Raw genomic sequence first — 26,400 nt, 5'->3', positions numbered from 1 at the left:
GCGAGATGAGGCCCGATTCCCCTGCACTGCGTGCAGAGCAATTCCGTGTTGCACATCACACATGAAAGGAGCCTTGATTTCCTTGATGGCACTCCAGAGAAACCCCAAGAACACTGTTTCAAGGTTGAGGGATCCTGAGGTCACTGTAGCAACACGAAAGAGCTCCGTGGACCAAAAATCAACTCGAGATGAGAGGTTAGTCCCTGGCTTCGACTCCAGAGGAATACCACCTTACCACAAGCACCTCAAGAGGAGGCTTCTCTCAGCTCTATGTATGTGAGAGGGACCCTGAGTTTGCGGCCTCAAGTGGAATGGAGACCGCCATGCCCTGACTCGAAATAAGGCCGGATATCCCTGCAGTGACTTGAATGCAGGCTCGTCTTGCATCTCCCAAGACGAAAGGATATCTGAATCCCCTGTGGAGACCACAGAGAATGACCTAGTTCCCCACCTCATCGCGACGGGAGGCCTCACATCCTTTGAAAACTCCAGAGGTACGCGGAGATCAGTGCCTCCAAAGGAGACGATGCCTGACTCCTCGTGAAACTTGATAGGAGTCCCAGGATTCCTGTGGCACGTGGAAAGGGACACTTGGTCTCCCGTCTCAGCTGGAGAGGCGTCCCAATTGCCCTGCCAAGCCTCGAGGAGAATCCCGAGTTGTCCCTCGCAACTAGGCAGGAGTCCTGACGTCGCTGAACAAACACGTGGGTGGAAGGGCCATCCCCGTCGAAACTCGAGAATATACCCCAGGTTCCCGCCGCAACTCGAGAAAAACCATGAGACTTCCCCCTCGCCGCGAGATGAGGCCCGATTCCCCTGCATTGCGTGCAGAGCAATTCCGTGTTGCACATCACACATGAAAGGAGCCTTGATTTCCTTGATGGCACTCCAGAGAAACCCCTAGAACACTGTTTCAAGGCTGGAGGGTTCCTGAGGTCCCTGTAGCAGCACGAAAGAGCTCCGTGGACCATGAATCAACTCGAGATAAGAGGTTAGTCCCTGGCTTCGACTCCAGAGGAATACCACCTTACCACAAGCACCTCAAGAGGAGGCTTCTCTCAGCTCTAGGTATGTGAGAGGGACCCTGAGTTTGCGGCCTCAAGTGGAATGAACACCGCGATGCCCTGACTCGAAATAAGGCCGGATATCCCTGCAGTGACTTGAATGCAGGCTCGTCTTGCATCTCCCAAGACGAAAGGATGTCTGAATCCCCTGTGGAGACCACAGAGAAAGACCTAGTTCCCCACCTCATCGCGACCGGAGGCCTCACATCCTTTGAAAACTCCAGAGGTACGCGGAGATCAGTGCCTCCAAAGGAGACGATGCCTGACTGCTCGTGAAACTTGATAGGAGTCCCAGGATTCCTGTGGCACGTGGAAAGGGACCCTTGGTCTCCCACCTCAGCTGGAGAGGCGTCCCAATTGCCCTGCCAAGCCTCGAGGAGAATCCCGAGTTGTCCCTCGCAACTAGGCAGGAGTCCTGCCGTCGCTGAACTAACACGTGTGTGGAAGGGCCATCCCCGTCGTAACTCGAGATTATACGGCAGGTTCCCGCCACAACTCGAGAAAAACCATGAGACTTCCCCCTCGCCGCGAGATGAGGCCCGATTCCCCTGCACTGCGTGCAGAGCAATTCCGTGTTGCACATCACACATGAAAGGAGCCTTGATTTCCTTGATGGCACTCCAGAGAAACCCCAAGAACACTGTTTCAAGGTTGAGGGATCCTGAGGTCACTGTAGCAACACGAAAGAGCTCCGTGGACCAAAAATCAACTCGAGATGAGAGGTTAGTCCCTGGCTTCGACTCCAGAGGAATACCACCTTACCACACGCACCTCAAGAGGAGGCTTCTCTCAGCTCTATGTATGTGAGAGGGACCCTGAGTTTGCGGCCTCAAGTGGAATGGAGACCGCCATGCCCTGACTCGAAATAAGGCCGGATATCCCTGCAGTGACTTGAATGCAGGCTCGTCTTGCATCTCCCAAGATGTCTGAATCCCCTGTGGAGACCACGGAGAAAGACCTATTTCCCCACCTCATCGCGACCGGAGGCCTCACATCCTTTGAAAACTCCAGAGGTACGCGGAGATCAGTGCCTCCAAAGGAGACGATGCCTGACTCCTCGTGAAACTTGATAGGAGTCACAGGATTCCTGTGGCACGTGGAAAGGGACCCTTTGTCTCCCGCCTCAGCTGGAGAGGGGTCCCAATTGCCCTGCCAAGCCTCGAGGAGAATCACGAGTTGTCCCTCGCAACTAGGCAGGAGTCCTGACGTCGCTGAACAAACACGTGGGTGGAAGGTCCATCCCCGTCGTAACTCGAGAATATACCCCAGGTTCCCGCCGCAACTCGAGAAAAACCATGAGACTTCCCCCTCGCCGCGAGATGAGGCCCGATTCCCCTGCACTGCGTGCAGAGCAATTCCGTGTTGCACATCACACATGAAAGGAACCTTGATTTCCTTGGTGGCACTCCAGAGAAACCCCAAGAACACTGTTTCAAGGCTAGAGGGATCCTGAGGTCACTGTAGCAACACGAAAGAGCTCCGTGGACCAAAAATCAACTCGAGATGAGAGGTTAGTCCCTGGCTTCGACTCCAGAGGAATACCACCTTACCACAAGCACCTCAAGAGGAGGCTTCTCTCAGCTCTAGGTATGTGAGAGGGACGCTGAGTTTGCGGCCTCAAGTGGAATGGACACCGCGATGCGCTGACGCGAAATAAGGCCGGATATCCCTGTAGTGACTTGAATGCAGGCTCGTCTTGCATCTCCCAAGACGAAAGGATGTCTGAATCCCCTGTGGAGACCACAGAGAATGACCTAGTTCCCCACCTCATCGCGACCGGAGGCCTCACATCCTTTGAAAACTCCAGAGGTACGCATAGATCAGTGCCTCCAAAGGAGACGATGCCTGACTCCTCATGAAACTTGATAGGAGTCCCAGGATTCCTGTGGCACGTGGAAAGGGACACTTGGTCTCCCGCCTCAGCTGGAGAGGCGTCGCAATTGCCCTGCCAAGCCTCGAGGTGAATCCCGAGTTGTCCCTCGCAACTAGGCAGGAGTCCTGACGTCGCTGAACAAACACGTGGGTGGAAGGGCCATCCCCGTCGTAACTCGAGAATATACCCCAGGTTCCCGCCGCAACTCGAGAAAAACCATGAGACTTCCCCCTCGCCGCGAGATGAGGCCCGATTCCCCTGCAATGCGTGCAGAGCAATTCGGTGTTGCACATCACACATGAAAGGAGCCTTGATTTCCTTGATGGCACTCCAGAGAAACCCCAAGAACACTGTTTCAAGGTTGAGGTATCCTGAGGTCACTGTAGCAACATGAAAGAGCTCCGTGGACCAAAAATCAACTCGAGATGAGAGGTTAGTCCCTGGCTTCGACTCCAGAGGAATACCACCTTACCACAAGCACCTCAAGAGGAGGCTTCTCTCAGCTCTAGGTATGTGAGAGGGACCCTGAGTTTGCGGCCTCAAGTGGAATGGAGACCGCGATGCCCTGACTCGAAATAAGGCCGGATATCCCTGCAGTGACTTGAATGCAGGCTCGTCTTGCATCTCCCAAGACGAAAGGATGTCTGAATCCCCTGTGGAGACCACAGAGAAAGACCTAGTTCCCCACCTCATGGCGACCGGAGGCCTCACATCCTTTGAAAACTCCAGAGGTACGCGGAGATCAGTGCCTCCATAGGAGACGATGGCTGACTCCTCGTGAAACTTGATAGGAGTCCCAGGATTCCTGTGGCACGTGGAAAGGGACCCTTGGTCTTCCGCCTCAGCTGGAGAGGCGTCCCAATTGCCCTGCCAAGCCTCGAGGAGAATCCCGAGTTGTCCCTCGCAACTAGGCAGGAGTCCTGACGTCGCTGAAAAAACACGTGGTTGGATGGGCCATCCCAGTCGTAACTCGAGAATATTCCCCAGGTTCCCGCCGCAACTCGAGAAAAACCATGAGACTTCCCCCTCGCCGCGAGATGAGGCCCGATTCCCCTGCACTGCGTGCAGAGCAATTCCGTGTTGCACATCACACATGAAAGGAGCCTTGATTTCCTTGATGGCACTCCAGAGAAACCCCAAGAACACTGTTTCAAGGCTAGAGGGATCCTGAGGTCACTGTAGCAGCATGAAAGAGCTCCCTGGACCAAAAATCAACTCGAGATGAGAGGTTAGTCCCTGGCTTCGACTCCAGAGCAATACCACCTTACCACAAGCACCTCAAGAGGAGGCTTCTCTCAGCTCGAGCTATGTGAGAGGGACCTTGAGTTTGCGTCCTAGAGTGGAAAGAACACCGCGATGCCCTGACGCGAAATAAGGTCGGATATCCCTGCAGTGACTTGAATGCAGGCTCGTCTTGCATCTCCCAAGATGAAAGAATGTCTGAATCCCCTTTGAAGACCACAGAGAAAGACCTATTTCCCCACCTCATCGCGACCGGAGGCCTCACATCCTTTGAAAACTCCAGAGGTACGCAGAGATTAGTGCCTTCAAAGGAGACGATGCCTGACTCCTCGTGAAACTTGATAGGAGTCCCAGGATACCTGTGGCACGTTGAAAGGGACCCTTGGTCTCCCGCCTCAGCTGGAGAGGCGTCCCAATTGCCCTGCCAAGCCTCGCGGAGAATCCCGAGTTGTCCCTCGCAACTAGGCAGGAGTCCTGACGTCGCTGAAGAAACACGTGTGGGGAAGGGCCATCCCAGTCGTAACTCGAGAATATACCCCAGGTTCCCGCGGCAACTCGAGAAAAACCATGAGACTTCCCCCTCGCCGCGAGATGAGGCCCGATTCCCCTGCACTGGGTGCAGAGCAATTCCGTGTTGCACATCACACATGAAAGGAGCCTTGATTTCCTTGGTGGCACTCCAGAGAAACCCCAAGAACACTGTTTCAAGGCTAGAGGGATCCTGAGGTCACTGTAGCAACACGAAAGAGCTCCGTGGACCAAAAATCAACTCGAGATGAGAGGTTAGTCCCTGGCTTCGACTCCAGAGGAATACCACCTTACCACAAGCACCTCAAGAGGAGGCTTCTCTCAGCTCTAGGTATGTGAGAGGGACCCTGAGTTTGCGGCCTCAAGTGAAATGGACACCACGATGCCCTGACTCGAAATAAGGCCGGATATCCCTGCAGTGACTTGAATGCATGCTCGTCTTGCATCTCCCAAGACGAAAGGAAGTCTGAATCACCTGTGTAGACCACAGAGAAAGACCTAGTTCCCCACCTCATCGCGACCGGAGGCCTCATATCCTTTGACAACTCCAGACGTACGCGGAGATCAGTGCCTCCAAAGGAGACGATGCCTGACTCCTCGTGAAACTTGATAGGAGTCCCAGGATTCCTGTGGCACGTGGAAAGGGACCCCTGGTCTCCCGCCTCAGCTGGAGAGGCATCCCAATGGCCCTGCCAAGACTCGAGGAGAATCCCGAGTTGTCCCTCGCAACTAGGCAGGAGTCCTGACGTCGCTGAACAAACACGTGTGTGGAAGGGCCATCCCCGTCGTAACTCGAGAATATACCCCAGGTTCCCACCGCAACTCGAGAAAAACCATGAGACTTCCCCCTCGCCGCGAGATGAGGCCCGATTCCCCTGCACTGCGTGCAGAGCAATTCCGTGTTGCACATCACACATGAAAGGAGCCTTGATTTCCTTGATGGCACTCCAGAGAAACCCCAAGAACAGTGTTTCAAGGCTAGAGGGATCCTGAGGTCACTGTAGCAACACGAAAGAGCTCCGTGGGCCAAAATCAACTTGAGATAAGAGGATAGTCCCTGGCTTCGACTCCAGAGGAATACCACCTTACCACAAGCACCTCAAGAGGAGGCTTCTCTCAGCTTTAGGTATGTGAGAGGGACCCTGAGTTTGCGGCCTCAAGTGGAATGGACACCGCGATGCCCTGACTCGAAATAAGGCCGGATATCCCTGCAGTGACTTGAATGCCGGCTCGTCTTGCATCTCACAAGATGAAAGGATGTTTGAATCCCCTGTGGAGACCACAGAGAAAGACCTAGTTCCCCACCTCATCGCGACCGGAGGCCTCACATCCTTTGAAAATTCCAGAGGTACGCGGAGATCAGTGCCTCCAAAGGAAACGATGCCTGACTCCTCGTGAAACTTGATAGGAGTCCCAGGATTCCTGTGGCACCTGGAAAGGAACCCTTGGTTTCCCGCCTCAGCTGGAGAGGCGTCGCAATTGCCCTGCCAAGCCTCGAGGAGAATCCCGAGTTGTCCCTCGCAACTAGGCAGGAGTCCTGACTTCGCTGAACTAACACGAGTGTGGAAGGGCCATCCCCGTCGTAACTCGAAAATATACCGCAGGTTCCCGCCGCAACTCGAGATAAACCATGAGACTTCCCCCTCGCCGCGAGATGAGGCCCGATTCCCCTGCACTGCGTGCAGAGCAATTCCGTGTTGCACATCACACATGAAAGGAGCCTTGATTTCCTTGATGGCACTCCAGAGAAACCCCAGGAACACTGTTTCAAGGCTAGAGGGATCCTGAGGTCACTGTAGCAACACGAAAGAGCTCCGTCTACCAAAAATCAACTCGAGATGAGAGGTTAGTCCCTGGCTTCGACTCCAGAGGAATACCACCTTACCACAAGCACCTCAAGAGGAGGCTTCTCTCAGCTCTATGTATGTGAGAGGGACCCTGAGTTTGCGGTCTCAAGTGGAATGGAGACCGCGATGCCCTGACTCGAAATAAGGCCGGATATCCCTGCAGTGACTTGAATGCAGGCTCGTCTTGCATCTCCCAAGACGAAAGGATGTCTGAATCCCCTGTGGAGACCACAGAGAAAGAACTAGTTCCCCACCTCATCGCGACCGAAGGCCTCACATCCTTTGAAAACTCCAGAGGTACGCGGAGATCAGTGCCTCCAAAGGAGACGATGCCTGACTCCTCGTGAAACTTGATAGGAGTCCCAGGATTCCTGTGGCACGTGGAAAGGGACCCTTGGTCTCCCGCCTCAGCTGGAGAGGCGTCCCAATTGCCCTGCCAAGCCTCAAGGAGAATCCCGAGTTGTCCCTCGCAACGAGGCAGGAGTCCTGACGTCGCTGAACAAACACTTGGGTGGAAAGGCCATCCCCGTCGTAACACCAGAATATACCCCAGGTTCCCGCCGCAACTCGAGAAAAACCATGAGACTTCCCCCTCGCCGCGAGATGAGGCCCGATTCCCCTGCACTGCGTGCAGAGCAATTCCGTGTTGCACATCACACATGAAAGGAGCCTTGATTTCCTTGATGGCACTCCAGAGAAACCCCAAGAACACTGTTTCAAGGCTAGAGGGATCCTGAGGTCACTGTAGCAACACGAAAGAGCTCCGTGGACCAAAAATCAACTCGAGATGAGAGGTTAGTCCCTGGCTTCGACTCCAGAGGAATACCACCTTACCACAAGCACCTCAAGAGGAGGCTTCTCTCAGCTCTATGTATGTGAGAGGGACCCTGAGTTTGCGGCCTCAAGTGGAATGGACTCCGCGATGCCCTGGCTCGAAATAAGGTTGGATATCCCTGCAGTGACTTGAATGCAGGCTCGTCTTGCATCTCCGAAGACGAAAGGATGTCTGAATCCCCTGTGGAGACCACAGAGAAAGAACTAGTTCCCCACCTCATCGCGACTGGAGGCCTCACATCCTTTGAAAACTCCAGAGGTACACGGAGATCAGTGCCTCCAAAGGAGACGATGCCTGACTCCTCGTGAATCTTGATAGGAGTCACAGGATTCCTGTGGCACGTGGAAAGGGACCCTTGGTCTCCCGCCTCAGCTGGAGAGGCGTCCCAATTACCCTGCCAAGCCTCGAGGATAATCCCGAGTTGTTCCTCGCAACTAGGCAGGAGTCTGACGTCGCTGAACAAACACGTGGGTGGAAGGGCCATCCCCGTCGTAACTCGAGAATATACCCCAGGTTCCCATCGCAACTCGAGAAAAACCATTAGACTTCCCCCTCTCTGCAAAATGAGGCCCGATACACTGTACTGCGTGCAGAGAAATTCCGTGTTGCACATCACACATGAAAGGAGCCTTGATTTCCTTGATGGCACTCCAGAGAAACCCCAAGAACACTGTTTCAAGGCTAGAGGGATCCTGAGGTCACTGTAGCAACACGAAAGAGCTCCGTGGGCCAAAATCAACTTGAGATGAGAGGATAGTCCCTGGCTTCGACTCCAGAGGAATACCACCTTACCACAAGCACCTCAAGAGGAGGCTTCTCTCAGCTTTAGGTATGTGAGAGGGACCCTGAGTTTGCGGCCTCATGTGGAATGGACACCGCGATGCCCTGACTCGAAATAAGGCGAGATATCTCTGCAGTGACTTGAATGCCGGCTCGTCTTGCATCTCACAAGATGAAAGGATGTTTGAATCCCTTGTGTAGACCACAGAGAAAGACCTAGTTCCCCACCTCATCGCGACCGGAGGCCTCACATCCTTTGAAAACTCCAGAGGTACGCGGAGATCAGTGCCTCCAAAGGAAACGATGCCTGACTCCTCGAGAAACTTGATAGGAGTCCCAGGATTCCTGTGGCACCTGGAAAGGAACCCTTGGTCTCCCGCCTCAGCTGGAGAGGCGTCGCAATTGCCCTGCCAAGCCTCGAGGAGAATCCCGAGTTGTCCCTCGCAACTAGGCAGGAGTCCTGACTTCGCTGAACTAACACGAGTGTGGAAGGGCCATCCCCGTCGTAACTCGAAAATATACCCCAGGTTCCCGCCGCAACTCGAGATAAACCAAGAGACTTCCCGCTCGCCGCGAGATGAGGCCCGATTCCCCTGCACTGCGTGCAGAGCAATTCCGTGTTGCACATCACACATGAAAGGAGCCTTGATTTCCTTGATGGCACTCCAAAGAAACCCCAGGAACACTGTTTCAAGGCTAGAGGGATTCTGAGGTCACTGTAGCAACACGAAAGAGCTCCGTGGACCAAAAATCAACTCGAGATGAGAGGTTAGTCCCTGGCTTCGACTCCAGAGGAATACCACCTTACCACAAGCACTTCAAGAGGAGGCTTCTCTCAGCTCTATGTATGTGAGAGGGACCCTGAGTTTGCGGTCTCAAGTGGAATGGAGACCGCGATGCCCTCACTCGAAATAAGGCCGGATATCCCTGCAGTGACTTGAATGCAGGCTCGTCTTGCATCTCCCAAGACGAAAGGATGTCTGAATCCCCTGTGGAGACCACAGAGAAAGAACTAGTTCCCCACCTCTTCGCGACCGAAGGCCTCACATCCTTTGAAAACTCCAGAGGTACGCGGAGATCAGTGCCTCCAAAGGAGACGATGCCTGACTCCTCGTGAAACTTGATAGGAGTCCCAGGATTCCTGTGGCACGTGGAAAGGGACCCTTGGTCTCCCGCCTCAGCTGGAGAGGCGTCCCAATTGCCCTGCCAAGCCTCGAGGAGAATCCCGAGTTGTCCCTCGCAACTAGGCAGGAGTCCTGACGTCGCTGAACAAACACGTGGGTGTAAGGGCCATCCCCGTCGTAACTCGAGAATATACCACAGGTTCCCATCGCAACTCGAGAAAAACCATGAGACTTCCCCCTCGCCGCGAGATGAGGCCCGATTCCCCTGCACTGCGTGCAGAGCAATTCCGTGTTGCACATCACACATGAAAGGAGCCTTGATTTCCTTGATGGCACTCCAGAGAAACCCGAAGAACACTTTTTCAAGGCTAGAGGGATCCTGAGGTCACTGTAGCAACACGAAAGAGCTCCGTGGGCCAAAATCAACTTGAGATGAGAGGATAGTCCCTGGCTTCGACTCCAAAGGAATACCACCTTACCACAAGCACCTCAAGAGGAGGCTTCTCTCAGCTTTAGGTATGTGAGAGGGACCCTGAGTTTGCGGCCTCAAGTGGAATGGACACCGCGATGCCCTGACTCGAAATAAGGTGAGATATCTCTGCAGTGTCTTGAATGCCGGCTCGTCTTGCATCTCACAAGATGAAAGGATGTTTGAATCCCCTGTGGAGACCACAGAGTAAGACCTAGTTCCCCACCTCATCGCGACTGGACGCCTCACATCTTTGAAAATTCCAGAGGTATGCGGAGATCAGTTCCTCCTAAAGGGACGATGCCTGACTCCTCGTGAAACTTGATAGGAGTCCCAGGATTGCTCTGGCACGTGGAAAGGGACCCTTGGTCTCCCGCCTCAGCTGGAGAGGCGTCCCAATTGCCCTGCCAAGCCTCGAGGAGAATCCCGAGTTGTCCCTCGCAACTAGGCAGGAGTCCTGACTTCGCTGAACTAACACGAGTGTGGAAGGGCCATCCCCGTCGTAACTCGAAAATATACCGCAGGTTCCCGCCGCAACTCGAGATAAACCATGAGACTTCCCCCTCGCCACGAGATGAGGCCCGATTCCCCTGCAGTGCGTGCAGAGCAATTCCGTGTTGCACATCACACATGAAAGGAGCCTTGATTTCCTTGATGGCACTCCATAGAAATCCCAGGAACACTGTTTCAAGGCTAGAGGGATCCTGAGGTCACTGTAGCAACAGGAAAGAGCTCCGTGGACCAAAAATCAACTCGAGATGAGAGGTTAGTCCCTGGCTTCGACTCCAGAGGAATACCACCTTACCACAAGCACCTCAAGAGGAGGCTTCTCTCAGCTCTAGCTATGTGAGAGGGACCCTGAGTTTGTGGTCTCAAGTGGAATGGAGACCGCGATGCCCTGACTCGAAATAAGGCCGGATATCCCTGCAGTGACTTGAATGCAGGCTCGTCTTGCATCTCCCAAGACGAAAGGATGTCTGAATCCCCTGTGGAGACCACAGAGAAAGAACTAGTTCCCCACCTCATCGCGACCGAAGGCCTCACATCCTTTGAAAACTCCAGAGGTACGCGGAGATCAGTGCCTCCAAAGGAGACGATGCCTGACTCCTCGTGAAACTTGATAGGAGGCCCAGGATTCCTGTGGCACGTGGAAAGGGACCCTTGGTCTCCCGCCTCAGCTGGAGAGGCGTCCCAATTGCCCTGCCAAGTCTCGAGGAGAATCCCGAGTTGTCCCTCGCAACTAGGCAAGAGTCCTGACGTCGCTGAACAAACACGTGTGTGGAAGGGCCATCCCCGTCGTAACTCGAGAATATACCCCAGGTTACCGCAGCAACTCGAGAAAAACCATGAGACTTCCCCCTCGCCACGATATGAGGCCCGATTACCCTGCACTTCGTGCAGAGCAATTTCGTGTTGCACATCACACATGAAAGGAGCCTTGATTTCCTTGATGGCACTCCAGAGAAACCCCAAGAACACTGTTTCAAGGCTAGAGGGATCCTCAGGTCACTGTAGCAACACGAAAGAGCTCCGTGGACCAAAAATCAACTCGAGATGAGAGGTTAGTCCCTGGCTTCGACTCCAGAGGAATACCACCTTACCACAAGCACCTCAAGAGGAGGCTTCTCTCAGCTCTAGCTATGTGCTGAGTTTGCGGCCTCAAGTGGAATGGACACCGCGATGCCCTGACTCGAAATAAGGCCGGATATCCCTGCAGTGACTTGAATGCAGGCTCGTCTTGCATCTCCCAAGACGAAAGGATGTCCAAATCCCCTGTGGAGACCACAGAGAAAGACCTAGTTCCCCACCTCTTCGCGACCGGAGGCCTCACATCCTTTGAAAACTCCAGAGGTACGCGGAGATCAGTGCCTCCAAAGGAGACGATGCCTGACTCCTCGTGTAACTTGATAGGAGTCCCAGGATTCCTGTGGCACGTGGAAAGGGACCCTTGGTCTCCCGCCTCAGCTGGAGAGGCGTCCCAATTGCCCTGCCAAGCCTCGAGGAGATTCCCGAGTTGTCCCTCGCAACTAGGCAGGAGTCCTGCCGTCGCTGAACAAACACGTGGGTGGAAGGGCCATCCCCGTCGTAACTCGAGAATATACCCCAGGTTCCCGCCGCAACTCGAGAAAAACCATGAGACTTCCCCCTCGCCGCGAGATGAGGCCCAATTCCCCTGCACTGCGTGCAGATCAATTCCGTCTTGCACATCACACATGAAAGGAGCCCTTATTTCCTTGATGGCACTCCAGAGGAACCCCAAGAACACTGTTTCAAGGCTAGAGGGATCCTGAGGTCACTGTAGCAACACGAAAGAGATCCGTGGACAAAGAGTCAACTCGAGATGAGAGGTCAGTTCCTGGCTTCGACTCCAGAGGAATACCACCTTACCACAAGCACCTCAAGAGGAGGCTTCTCTCAGCTTTAGGTATGTGAGAGGGACCCTGAGTTTGCGGTCTCAAGTGGAATGGACACCGCGATGCCCTGGCTCGAAATAAGGTTGGATATCCCTGCAGTGACTTGAATGCAGGCTCGTCTTGCATCTCCCAAGACGAAAGGATGTCTGAATCCCCTGTGGAGACCACAGAGAAAGACCTAGTTCCCCACCTCATTGCGACCGGAGGCCTCACATCCTTTGAAAACTCCAGAGGTACACGGAGATCAGTGCCTCCAAAGGAGACGATGCCTGACTCCTCGTGAAACTTGATAGGAGTCCCAGGATTCCTGTGGCACGTGGAAAGGGACCCTTGGTCTCCCGCCTCAGCTGGAGAGGCGTCCCAATTGCCCTGCCAAGCCTCGAGGAGAATCCCGAGTTGTCCCTCGCAACTAGGCAAGAGTCCTGACGTCGCTGAACAAACACGTGTGTGGAAGGGCCATCCCCGTCGTAACTCGAGAATATACCCCAGGTTCCTGCAGCAACTCGAGAAAAACCATGAGACTTCCCCCTCGCCGCAAGATGAGGCCCGATTCCCCTGCACTTCGTGCAGAGCAATTCCGTGTTGCACATCACACATGAAAGGAGCCTTGATTTCCTTGATGCCACTCCAGAGAAACCCCAAGAACACTGTTTCAAGGCTAGAGGGATCCTCAGGTTACTGTAGCAACACGAAAGAGCTCCGTGGACCAAAAATCAACTCGAGATGAGAGGTTAGTTCCTGGCTTTGACTCCAGAGGAATACCACCTTACCACAAGCACCTCAAGAGGAGGCTTCTCTCAGCTCTATGTATGTGAGAGGGACCCCGAGTTTGTGGCCTCAAGTGGAATGGACACCGCGATGCCCTGACTCGAAATAAGGCCGGATATCCCTGCAGTGACTTGAATGCAGGCTCGTCTTGCATCTCCCAGGACGAAAGGATGTCTGAATCAAATGTGGAGACCAGAGAGAAAGACCTAGTTCCCCATCTCATCGCGACCGGAGGCCTCACATACTTTGAAAATTAAAGAGGTACACGGAGGTCAGGGCTTCCAAAGGAGACGATGCCTGTCTCCTCGTGAAACTTGATAGGAGTCCCAGGATTCCTGTCGCACATGGAAAGGGACCCTTGGTCTCCCGCCTCAGCTGGAGAGTCGTCCCAATTGCCCTGCCAAGCCTCGAGGAGAATCCCGAGTTGTCCCTCACAACTAGGCAGGAGTCCTGACGTGGCTGAACAAACACGTGGGTGGAAGCGCCATCCCCGTACTAACTCAAGAATATACCCCAGGTTCCCGCCGCAACTCGAGAAAAACCATGAGACTTCCCCCTCGCCGCGAGATGAGGCCCGATTCCCCTGCACTGCGTGCAGAGCAATTCCGTGTTGCACATCACACATGAAAGGAGCCTTGATTTCCTTGATGGCACTCCAGAGAAACCCCAAGAACACTGTTTCAAGGATAGAGGGATCCTGAGGTCACTGTAGTAACACGAAAGAGATACGTGGACCAAAAATCAACTCGAGATGAGAGGTTAGTCCCTGGCTTCGACTCCAGGGGAATATCACCTTACCACAAGCACCTCAAGAGGAGGCTTCTCTCAGCTCTAGGTATGTGAGAGGGACCCTGAGTTTGCGGCCTCAAGTGGAATGGACACCGCGATGCCCTGACTCGAAATCAGGCCGGATATCCCTGCAGTGACTTGAATGCAGGCTCGTCTTGCATCTCCCAAGATGAAAGGATGTCTGAATCCCCTGTGGAGACCACAGAGAAAGACCTAGTTCCCCATCTCATCGCGACCGGAGGCCTCACATCCTTTGAAAACTCCAGAGGTACGCGGAGATCAGTGCCTCCAAAGGAGACGATGCCTGACTCCTCGTGAAACTTGATAGGAGTCCCAGTATTCCTGAGGCACGTGGAAAGGGACACTTGGTCTCCCGCCTCAGCTGGAGAGGCGTCCCAATTGCCCTGCCAAGCCTCGAGGAGAATCCCGAGTTGTCCCTCGCAACTAGGCAAGAGTCCTGACGTCACTGAACAAACACGTGTGTGGAAGGGCCATCCCCGTTGTAACTCGAGAATATACCCCAGGTTACCGCAGCAACTCGAGAAAAACCATGAGACTTCCCCCTCGCCGCGATATGAGGCCCGATTACCCTGCACTTCGTGCAGAGCAATTCCGTGTTGCACATCACACATGAAAGGAGCCTTGATTTCCTTGATGGCACTCCAGAGAAACCCCAAGAACACTGTTTCAAGGCTAGAGGGATCCTCAGGTCACTGTAGCAACACGAAAGAGCTCCGTGGACCAAAAATCAACTCGAGATGAGAGGTTAGTCCCTGGCTTCAACTCCAGAGGAATACCACCTTACCACAAGCACCTCAAGAGGAGGCTTCTCTCAGCTCTAGCTATGTGCTGAGTTTGCGGCCTCAAGTGGAATGGACACCGCGATGCCCTGACTCGAAATAAGGCCGGATATCCCTGCAGTGACTTGAATGCAGGCTCGTCTTGCATCTCCCAAGACGAAAGGATGTCCAAATCCCCTGTGGAGACCACAGAGAAAGACCTAGTTCCCCACCTCTTCGCGACCGGAGGCCTCACATCCTTTGAAAACTCCAGAGGTACGCGGAGATCAGTGCCTCCAAAGGAGACGATGCCTGACTCCTCGTGTAACTTGATAGGAGTCCCAGGATTCCTGTGGCACGTGGAAAGGGAACCTTGGTCTCCCGCCTCAGCTGGAGAGGCGTCCCAATTGCCCTGCCAAGCCTCGAGGAGATTCCCGAGTTGTCCCTCGCAACTAGGCAGGAGTCCTGCCGTCGCTGAACAAACACGTGGGTGGAAGGGCCATCCCCGTCGTAACTCGAGAATATACCCCAGGTTCCCGCCGCAACTCGAGAAAAACCATGAGACTTCCCCCTCGCCGCGAGATGAGGCCCAATTCCCCTGCACTGCGTGCAGATCAATTCCGTCTTGCACATCACACATGAAAGGAGCACTTATTTCCTTGATGGCACTCCAGATAAACCCCAAGAACACTGTTTCAAGGCTAGAGGGATCCTGAGGTCACTGTAGCAACACGAAAGAGCTCCGTGGACCAAGAGTCAACTCGAGATGAGAGGTCAGTCCCTGGCTTCAACTCCAGAGGAATACCACCTTATCACAAGCACCTCAAGAGGAGGCTTCTCTCAGCTTTAGGAATGTGAGAGGGACCCTGAGTTTGCGGTCTCAAGTGCAATGGACACCGCGATGCCCTGGCTCGAAATAAGGTTGGATATCCCTGCAGTGACTTGAATGCAGGCTCGTCTTGCATCTCCCAAGACGAAAGGATGTCTGAATCCCCTGTGGAGACCACAGAGAAAGACCTAGTTCCCCACCTCATTGCGACCGGAGGCCTCACATCCTTTGAAAACTCCAGAGGTACACGGAGATCAGTGCCTCCAAAGGAGACGATGCCTGACTCCTCGTGAAACTTGATAGGAGTCCCAGGATTCCTGTGGCACGTGGAAAGGGACCCTTGGTTTCCCGCCTCAGCTGGAGAGGCGTCCCAATTACCCTGCCAAGCCTCGAGGAGAATCCCGAGTTGTCCCTCGCAACTAGGCAGGAGTCTGACGTCACTGAACAAACAAGTGGGTGGAAGGGCCATCCCCGTCGTAACTCGAGAATATACCCCAGGTTCCCATCGCAACTCGAGAAAAACCATTAGACGTCCCCCTCGCCGCAAAATGAGGCCCGATACCCTGCACTGCGTGCAGAGAAATTCCGTGTTGCACATCACACATGAAAGGAGCCTTGATTTCCTTGATGGCACTCCAGAGAAACCCCAAGAACACTGTTTCAAGGCTAGAGGGATTCTGAGGTCACTGTAGCAACACGAAAGAGCTCCGTGGACCAAAAATCAACTCGAGATGAGAGGTTAGTCCCTGGCTTCGACTCCAGAGGAATACCACCTTACCACAAGCACCTCAAGAGGAGGCTTCTCTCAGCTCTAGGTATGTGAGAGGGTCCCTGAGTTTGCGGCCTCAAGTGGAATGGACACCGCGATGCCCTGACTCGAAATAAGGCCGGATATCCCTGCAGTGACTTGTATGCAGGCTCGTCTTGCATTTCCCAAGACGAAAGGATGTCTGAATCCTCTGTGGAGACCACAGAAGAAGACCTAGTTCCCCACCTCATCGCGACCGGAGGCCTCACATCCTTTGAAATCTCCAGAGGTACACGGAGATCAGTGCCTCCCAAGGAGACGATGCCTGACTGCTCGTGAAACTTGATAGGAGTCCCAGGATTCCTGTGGCATGTGGAAAGGGACACTTGGTTTCCCGCCTCAGCTGGAGAGGCGTCCCAATTACCCTGCCAAGCCTCGAGGAGAATCCCGAGTTGTCCCTCGCAACTAGGTAGGAGTCTGACGTCACTGAACAAACACGTGGGTGGAAGGGCCATCCCCGTCGTAACTCGAGAATATACCCCAGGTTCCCGTCGCAACTCGAGAAAAACCATTAGACTTCCCCCTCGCCGCAAAATGAGGCCCGATACCCTGCACTGCGTGCAGAGCAATTCCGTCTTGCACATCACACATGAAAGGAGCCTTTATTTCCTTGATGGCACTCCAGAGAAACCCCAAGAACACTGTTTCAAGGCTAGAGGGATCCTGAGGTCACTGTAGCAACATGAAAAAGCTCCATGGGCCAAAATCAACTTGAGATGAGAGGATAGTCCCTGGCTTCGACTCCAGAGGAATACCACCTTACCACAAGCACCTCAAGAGGAGGCTTCTCTCAGCTCTAGGTATGTGAGAGGGACCCTGAGTTTGCGGCCTCAAGTGGAATGGACATCGCGATGCCCTGAATCGAAATAAGGCCGGAGATCCCTGCAGTGACTTGAATGCAGGCTCGTCTTGCATTTCCCAAGACGAAAGGAAGTCTGAATCCCCTGTGGAGACCACAGAAAAAGACCTAGTTCCCCACCTCATCGAGACCGGAAGCCTCATATGCTTGGAAAACTCCAGAGGTACGCAGAGATCAGTGCCTCCAAAGGAGACGATGCCTGACTCCTCGTGAAACTTGATAGGAGTCCCAGGATTCCGGTGGCACGTGGAAAGGGACCCTTGGTCTCCCGCCTCACCTGGAGAGGTGTCCCAATTGCCCTGCAAAGCCTCGAAGAGAATCCCGAGTTGTCACTCGCAACTAGGCAGGAGTCCTGACGTCCCTGAACAAACACGTGTGTGGAAGGGCCATCCCCGTCGTAACTCAAGAATATACCCCAGGTTCCCATCGCAACACGAGAAAAACCATGAGACTTCCCCCTCGCCGCAAAATGAGGCCCGATACCCGGCACTGCGAGCAGAGGGATTCAGTGTTGCACATCACACATGAAAGGAGCCTTGCTTTCCTTGATGGCACTCCAGAGAAACCCCAAGAACACTGTTTCAAGGCTAGAGGGATCCTGAGGTCACTGTAGCAACACGAAAGAGCTCCGTGGACCACAAATCAACTCGAGATGAGAGGTTAGTCCCTGGCTTCGACTCCAGAGGAATACCACCTTACCACGAGCACCTCAAGAGGAGGCTTCTCTCAGCTCTAGCTATGTGCTGAGTTTGCGGCCTCAAGTGGAATGGACACCGCGATGCCCTGACTCGAAATAAGGCCGGATATCCCTGCAGTGACTTGAATGCAGGCTCGTCTTGCATTTCCCAAGACGAAAGGATGTCTGAATCCTCTGTGGAGACCACAGAAGAAGACCTAGTTCCCCACCTCATCGTGACCGGAGGCCTCACATCCTTTGAAAACTCCAGAGGTATGCGGAGATCAGTGCCTCCAAAGGAGACGAGGCCTGACTCCTCGTGAAACTTGATAGGAGGCCCAGGATTCCTGTGGCACGTGGAAAGGGACCCTTGGTCTCCCGCCTCAGCTGGAGAGGCGTCCCAATTGCCCTGCCAAGCCTCGAAGAGATTCCCGAGTTGTCCCTCGTAACTAGGCAGGAGTCCTGACGTCGCTGAACAAACACGTGTGTGGAAGGGCCATCCCCGTCGTAACTCGAGAAGATACCCCAGGTTCCCGCCGCAACTCGAGAAAAACCATGAGACTTCCCCCTCGCCGCGAGATGAGGCCCGATTCCCCTGCACTGCGTGCAGAGCAATTCCGTCTTGCACATCACACATGAAAGGAGACTTGATTTCCTTGATGGCACTCCAGAGAAACCCCAAGAACACTGTTTCAAGGCTAGAGGGATCCTGAGGTCACTGTAGCAACACGAAAGAGCTCCGTGGACCCAGAATCAACTCGAGATGAGAGGTTAGTCCCTGGCTTCAACTCCAGAGGAATACCACCTTACCACAAGCACCTCAAGAGGAGGCTTCTCTCAGCTTTAGGTATGTGAGAGGGACCCTGAGTTTGCGGCCTCAAGTGGAATGGACACCGCGATGCCCTGGGTCTAAATAAGGCCGGATATCCCTGCAGTGACTTGAATGCAGGCTCGTCTTGCATCTCCCAAGACGAAAGGATGTCTGAATCCCCTGTGGAGACCACAGAGAAAGACCTAGTTCCCCACCTCATCGCGACCGGAGGCCTCACATCCTTTGAAAACTCCAGAGGTACGCGGAGATCAGTGCCTCCAAAGGAGACGATGCCTGACTCCTCGTGAAACTTGATAGGAGTCCCAGGATTCCTGTGGCACGTGGAAAGGGACCCTTGGTCTCCCGCCTCAGCTGGAGAGGCGTCCCAATTGCCCTGCCAAGCCTCGAGGAGAATCCCGAGTTGTCCCTCGCAACTAGGCAGGAGTCCTGACGTCGCTGAACAAACACGTGGGTGGAAGGGCCATCCCCGTCATAACTCGAGAATATACCACAGGTTCCCGCCGCAACTCGAGAAAAACCATGAGACTTCCCCCTCGCCGCGAGATGAGGCCCGATTCCCCGGCACTGCGTGCAGAGCAATTCCGTGTTGCACATCACAAATGAAAGGAGCCTTGATTTCCTTGATGGCACTCCAGAGAAACCCCAAGAACACTGTTTCAAGGTTGAGGAATCCCGAGGTCACTGTAGCAACACGAAAGAGCTCGGTGGACCAAAAATCAACTCGAGATGAGAGGTTAGTCCCTGGCTTCGACTCCAGAGGAATACCACCTTACCACAAGCACCTCAAGAGGAGGCTTCTCTCAGCTCTATGTGTGTGAGAGGGACCCTGAGTTTGCGGCCTCAAGTGGAATGGAGACCGCGATGCCCTGACTCGAAATAAGGCCAGATATCCCTGCAGTGACTTGAATGCAGGCTCATCTTGCATCTCCCAAGACGAAAGGATGTCTGAATCCCCTGTGGAGACCACAGAGAAAGACCTAGTTCCCCACCTCATCGCGACCGGAGGCCTCACATCCTTTGAAAACTCCAGAGGTACGCGGAGATCAGTGCCTCCAAAGGAGACGATGCCTGACTCCTCGTGAAACTTGATTGGAGTCCCAGGATTCCTGTGGCACATGGAAAGGGACCCTTGGTCTCCCACCTCAGCTGGAGAGGCGTCCCAATTGCCCTGCCAAGCCTCGAGGAGAATCCCGAGTTGTCCCTCGCAACTAGGCAGGAATCCTGACGTCGCTGAACAAACACGTGGGTGGAAGGGCCATCCCCGTCGTAACTCGAGAATATACCCCAGGTTCCCACCGCAACTCGAGTAAAACCATGAGACTTCCCCCTCGCCGCGAGATGAGGCCCGATTCCCCTGCACTGCGTGCAGAGCAATTCGGTGTTGCACATCACACATGAAAGGAGCCTTGATTTCCTTGATGGCACTCCAGAGAAACCCCAAGAACACTGTTTCAAGGCTAGAGGGATCCTGAGGTCACTGTAGCAACACGAAAGAGCTCCGTCTACCAAAAATCAACTCGAGATGAGAGGTTAGTCCCTGGCTTCGACTCCAGAGGAATACCACCATACCACAAGCACCTCAAGAGGAGGCTTCTCTCAGCTCTAGGTATGTGAGAGGGACCCTGAGTTTGCGGCCTCAAGTGGAATCGACACCGCGATGCCCTGACTCGGAATAAGGCCGGATATCCCTGCAGTGACTTGAATGCAGGCTCGTCTTGAATCTCCCAATACGAAAGGATGTCTGAATCCCCTGTGGAGACCACAGAGAAAGACCTAGTTCCCCACCTCATCGCGACCAGAGGCCTCACATCCTTTGAAAACTCCAGAGGTACGCGGAGATCAGTGCCTCCAAAGGAGACGATGCCTGACTCCTCGTGAAACTTGATAGGAGTCCCAGGATTCCTGTGGCACGTGGAAAGGGACCCTTGGTCTCCCGCCTCAGCTGGAGAGGCGTCCCAATTGCCCTGCCAAGCCTCGAGGAGAATCCCGAGTTGTCCCTCGCAACTAGGCAGGAGTCCTGACGTCGCTGAACAAACACGTGGGTGGAAGGGCCATCCCCGTCGTAACTCGAGAATATACCCCAGGTTCCCACAGCAACTCGAGAAAAACCATGAGACTTCCCCCTCACCGCAAAATGAGGCCCGATACCCTGCACTGCGTGCAGAGCAATTCGGTGTTGCACATCACACATGAAAGGAGCCTTGATTTCCTTGATGGCACTCCAGAGAAACCCCAAGAACACTGTTTCAAGGCTAGAGGGATCCTGAGGTCACTGTAGCAACACGAAAGAGCTCCGTGGACCAAAAATCAACTCGATATGAGAGGTTAGTCCCTGGCTTCGATTCCAGAGGAATACCACCTTACCGCAAGCACCTCAAGAGGAGGCTTCTCTCAGCTCTAGGTATGTGAGAGGGACCCTGAGTTTGCGGCCTCAAGTGGAATCGACACCGCGATGCCCTGACTCGAAATAAGGCCGGATATCCCTGCAGTGACTTGAATGCAGGCTCGTCTTGAATCTCCCAATACGAAAGGATGTCTGAATCCCCTGTGGAGACCACAGAGAAAGACCTAGTTCCCCACCTCATCGCGACCAGAGGCCTCACATCCTTTGAAAACTCCAGAGGTACGCGGAGATCAGTGCCTCCAAAGGAGACGATGCCTGACTCCTCGTGAAACTTGATAGGAGTCCCAGGATTCCTGTGGCACGTGGAAAGGGACCCTTGGTCTCCCGCCTCAGCTGGAGAGGCGTCCCAATTGCCCTGCCAAGCCTCGAGGAGAATCCCGAGTTGTCCCTCGCAACGAGGCAGGAGTCCTGACGCCGCTGAACAAACACGTGTGTGGAAGGGCCATCCCCGTCGTAACTCGAGAATATACCCCAGGTTCCCGCCGCAACTCGAGAAAAACCATGAGACTTCCCCCTTGCCGCGAGATGAGTCCTGATTCCCCTGCACTGCGTGCAGAGCAATTCCGTGTTGCACATCACACATGAAAGGAGCCTTGATTTCCTTGATGGCACTCCAGAGAAACCCCAAGAACACTGTTTCAAGGATAGAGGATCCTAAGGTCACTGAAGCAACAAGAAAGAGCTCCGTGGACCAAAAAATCAACTCGAGATGAGAGGTTATTCCCTGGCTTCGACTCCAGAGGAATACCACCTTACCACAAGCACCTCAAGAGGAGGCTTCTCTCAGCTCTATGTATGTGAGAGGGACCCTGAGTTTGCGGCCTCAAGTGGAATGGACACCGCGATGCCCTGACTCGAAATAAGGCCGGATATCCCTGCAGTGACTTGAATGCAGGCTCGTCTTGCATCTCCCAAGACGAAAGGATGTCTGAATCCCCTGTGGAGACCACAGAGAAAGACCTAGTTCCCCACCTCATCGCGACCGGAGGCCTCACATCCTTTGAAAACTCCAGAGGTACGCGGAGATCAGTGCCTCCAAAGGAGACGATGGCTGACTCCTCGTGAAACTTGATAGGAGTCCCAGGATTCCTGTGGCACGTGGAAAGGGACCCTTGGTCTTCCGCCTCAGCTGGAGAGGCGTCCCAATTGCCCTGCCAAGCCTCGAGGAGAATCCCGAGTTGTCCCTCGCAACTAGGCAGGAGTCCTGACGTCGCTGAAAAAACACGTGGTTGGATGGGCCATCCCAGTCGTAACTCGAGAATATTCCCCAGGTTCCCGCCGCAACTCGAGAAAAACCATGAGACTTCCCCCTCGCCGCGAGATGAGGCCCGATTCCCCTGCACTGCGTGCAGAGCAATTCCGTGTTGCACATCACACATGAAAGGAGCCTTGAGTTCCTTGATGGCACTCCAGAGAAACCCCAAGAACACTGTTTCAAGGCTAGAGGGATCCTGAGGTCACTGTAGCAGCATGAAAGAGCTCCCTGGACCAAAAATCAACTCGAGATGAGAGGTTAGTCCCTGGCTTCGACTCCAGAGGAATACCACCTTACCACAAGCACCTCAAGAGGAGGCTTCTCTCAGCTCGAGCTATGTGAGAGGGACCCTGAGTTTGCGGCCTCAAGTGGAATGGACACCGTGATTCCCTGACGCGAAATAAGGCCGGATATCCCTGCAGTGACTTGAATGCAGGCTCGTCTTGCATCTCCCAAGACGAAAGGATGTCTGAATCCCCTGTGGAGACCACAGAGAAAGACCTAGTTCCCCACCTCATCGCGACCGGAGGCCTCACATCCTTTGAAAACTCCAGAGGTACGCGGAGATCAGTGCCTCCAAAGGAGACGATGCCTGACTCCTCGTGAAACTTGATAGGAGTCCCAGGATTCCTGTGGCACGTGGAAAGGGACCCTGGGTCTCCCGCTTCAGCAGGAGAGGCATCGCAATTGCCCTGCCAAGCCTCGAGGAGAATCCCGAGTTGTCCCTCGCAACTAGGCAGGAGTCCTGACGTCGCTGAACAAACACGTGGGTGGAAGGGCCATCCCCGTCGAAACTCGAGAATATACCACAGGTTCCCGCCGCAACTCGAGAAAAACCATGAGACTTCCCCCTCGCCGCGAGATGAGGTCCGATTCCCATGCACTGCGTGCAGAGCAATTCTGTGTTGCACATCACACATGAAAGGAGCCTTGATTTCCTTGATGGCACTCCAGAGAAACCCCAAGAACACTGTTTCAAGGCTAGAGGGATCCTGAGGTCACTGTAGCAACACGAAAGAGCTCCGTGGACCAAAAATCAACTCGAGATGAGAGGGTAGTCCCTGGCTTCGACTCCAGAGGAATACCACCTTACCACAAGCACCTCAAGAGGAGGCTTCTCTCAGCTCTAGCTATGTGAGAGGGACCCTGAGTTTGCGGCCTCAAGTGGAATGGACACCGCGATTCCCTGATCCGAAATAAGGCCGGATATCCCTGTAGTGACTTGAATGCAGGCTCGTCTTGCATCTCCCAAGACGAAAGGATATCTGAATCCCCTGTGGAGACCACAGAGAATGACCTAGTTCCCCACCTCATCGCGACGGGAGGCCTCACATCCTTTGAAAATTCCAGAGGTACGCGGAGATCAGTGCCTCCAAAGGAGACGATGCCTGATTCCTCGTGAAACTTGATAGGAGTCCCAGGATTCCTGTGGCACGTGGAAAGGGACACTTGGTCTCCCGCCTCAACTGGAAAGGCGTCCCAATTGCCCTGCCAAGCCTCGAGGAGAATCCCGAGTTGTCCCTCGCAACTAGGCAGGAGTCCTGACGTCGCTGAACAAACACGTGGGTGGAAGGGCCATCCCCGTCGAAACTCGAGAATATACCCCAGGTTCCCGCCGCAACTCGAGAAAAACCATGAGACTTCCCCCTCGCCGCGAGATGAGGCCCGATTCCCCTGCATTGCGTGCAGAGCAATTCCGTGTTGCACATCACACATGAAAGGAGCCTTGATTTCCTTGATGGCACTCCAGAGAAACCCCTAGAACACTGTTTCAAGGCTGGAGGGTTCCTGAGGTCCCTGTAGCAGCACGAAAGAGCTCCGTGGACCATGAATCAACTCGAGATAAGAGGTTAGTCCCTGGCTTCGACTCCAGAGGAATACCACCTTACCACAAGCACCTCAAGAGGAGGCTTCTCTCAGCTCTAGGTATGTGAGAGGGACCCTGAGTTTGCGGCCTCAAGTGGAATGAACACCGCGATACCCTGACTCGAAATAAGGCCGGATATCCCTGCAGTGACTTGAATGCAGGCTCGTCTTGCATCTCCCAAGACGAAAGGATGTCTGAATCCCCTGTGGAGACCACAGAGAAAGACCTAGTTCCCCACCTCATCGCGACCGGAGGCCTCACATCCTTTGAAAACTCCAGAGGTACGCGGAGATCAGTGCCTCCAAAGGAGACGATGCCTGACTGCTCGTGAAACTTGATAGGAGTCCCAGGATTCCTGTGGCACGTGGAAAGGGACCCTTGGTCTCCCACCTCAGCTGGAGAGGCGTCCCAATTGCCCTGCCAAGCCTCGAGGAGAATCCCGAGTTGTCCCTCGCAACTAGGCAGGAGTCCTGCCGTCGCTGAACTAACACGTGTGTGGAAGGGCCATCCCCGTCGTAACTCGAGATTATACGGCAGGTTCCCGCCACAACTCGAGAAAAACCATGAGACTTCCCCCTCGCCGCGAGATGAGGCCCGATTCCCCTGCACTGCGTGCAGAGCAATTCCGTGTTGCACATCACACATGAAAGGAGCCTTGATTTCCTTGATGGCACTCCAGAGAAACCCCAAGAACACTGTTTCAAGGTTGAGGGATCCTGAGGTCACTGTAGCAACACGAAAGAGCTCCGTGGACCAAAAATCAACTCGAGATGAGAGGTTAGTCCCTGGCTTCGACTCCAGAGGAATACCACCTTACCACAAGCACCTCAAGAGGAGGCTTCTCTCAGCTCTATGTATGTGAGAGGGACCCTGAGTTTGCGGCCTCAAGTGGAATGGAGACCGCCATGCCCTGACTCGAAATAAGGCCGGATATCCCTGCAGTGACTTGAATGCAGGCTCGTCTTGCATCTCCCAAGACGAAAGGATATCTGAATCCCCTGTGGAGACCACAGAGAATGACCTAGTTCCCCACCTCATCGCGACGGGAGGCCTCACATCCTTTGAAAACTCCAGAGGTACGCGGAGATCAGTGCCTCCAAAGGAGACGATGCCTGACTCCTCGTGAAACTTGATAGGAGTCCCAGGATTCCTGTGGCACGTGGAAAGGGACACTTGGTCTCCCGTCTCAGCTGGAGAGGCGTCCCAATTGCCCTGCCAAGCCTCGAGGAGAATCCCGAGTTGTCCCTCGCAACTAGGCAGGAGTCCTGACGTCGCTGAACAAACACGTGGGTGGAAGGGCCATCCCCGTCGAAACTCGAGAATATACCCCAGGTTCCCGCCGCAACTCGAGAAAAACCATGAGACTTCCCCTTCGCCGCGAGATGAGGCCCGATTCCCCTGCATTGCGTGCAGAGCAATTCCGTGTTGCACATCACACATGAAAGGAGCCTTGATTTCCTTGATGGCACTCCAGAGAAACCCCTAGAACACTGTTTCAAGGCTGGAGGGTTCCTGAGGTCCCTGTAGCAGCACGAAAGAGCTCCGTGGACCATGAATCAACTCGAGATAAGAGGTTAGTCCCTGGCTTCGACTCCAGAGGAATACCACCTTACCACAAGCACCTCAAGAGGAGGCTTCTCTCAGCTCTAGGTATGTGAGAGGGACCCTGAGTTTGCGGCCTCAAGTGGAATGAACACCGCGATGCCCTGACTCGAAATAAGGCCGGATATCCCTGCAGTGACTTGAATGCAGGCTCGTCTTGCATCTCCCAAGACGAAAGGATGTCTGAATCCCCTGTGGAGACCACAGAGAAAGACCTAGTTCCCCACCTCATCGCGACCGGAGGCCTCACATCCTTTGAAAACTCCAGAGGTACGCGGAGATCAGTGCCTCCAAAGGAGACGATGCCTGACTGCTCGTGAAACTTGATAGGAGTCCCAGGATTCCTGTGGCACGTGGAAAGGGACCCTTGGTCTCCCACCTCAGCTGGAGAGGCGTCCCAATTGCCCTGCCAAGCCTCGAGGAGAATCCCGAGTTGTCCCTCGCAACTAGGCAGGAGTCCTGCCGTCGCTGAACTAACACGTGTGTGGAAGGGCCATCCCCGTCGTAACTCGAGATTATACGGCAGGTTCCCGCCACAACTCGAGAAAAACCATGAGACTTCCCCCTCGCCGCGAGATGAGGCCCGATTCCCCTGCACTGCGTGCAGAGCAATTCCGTGTTGCACATCACACATGAAAGGAGCCTTGATTTCCTTGATGGCACTCCAGAGAAACCCCAAGAACACTGTTTCAAGGTTGAGGGATCCTGAGGTCACTGTAGCAACACGAAAGAGCTCCGTGGACCAAAAATCACCTC

The sequence above is a fragment of the Cervus elaphus genome, unplaced genomic scaffold, assembly GCF_910594005.1.
Source record: "Cervus elaphus unplaced genomic scaffold, mCerEla1.1, whole genome shotgun sequence".
NCBI lineage: Eukaryota > Metazoa > Chordata > Mammalia > Artiodactyla > Cervidae > Cervus > Cervus elaphus.
Note: the sequence above shows the minus strand (reverse complement) of the source record.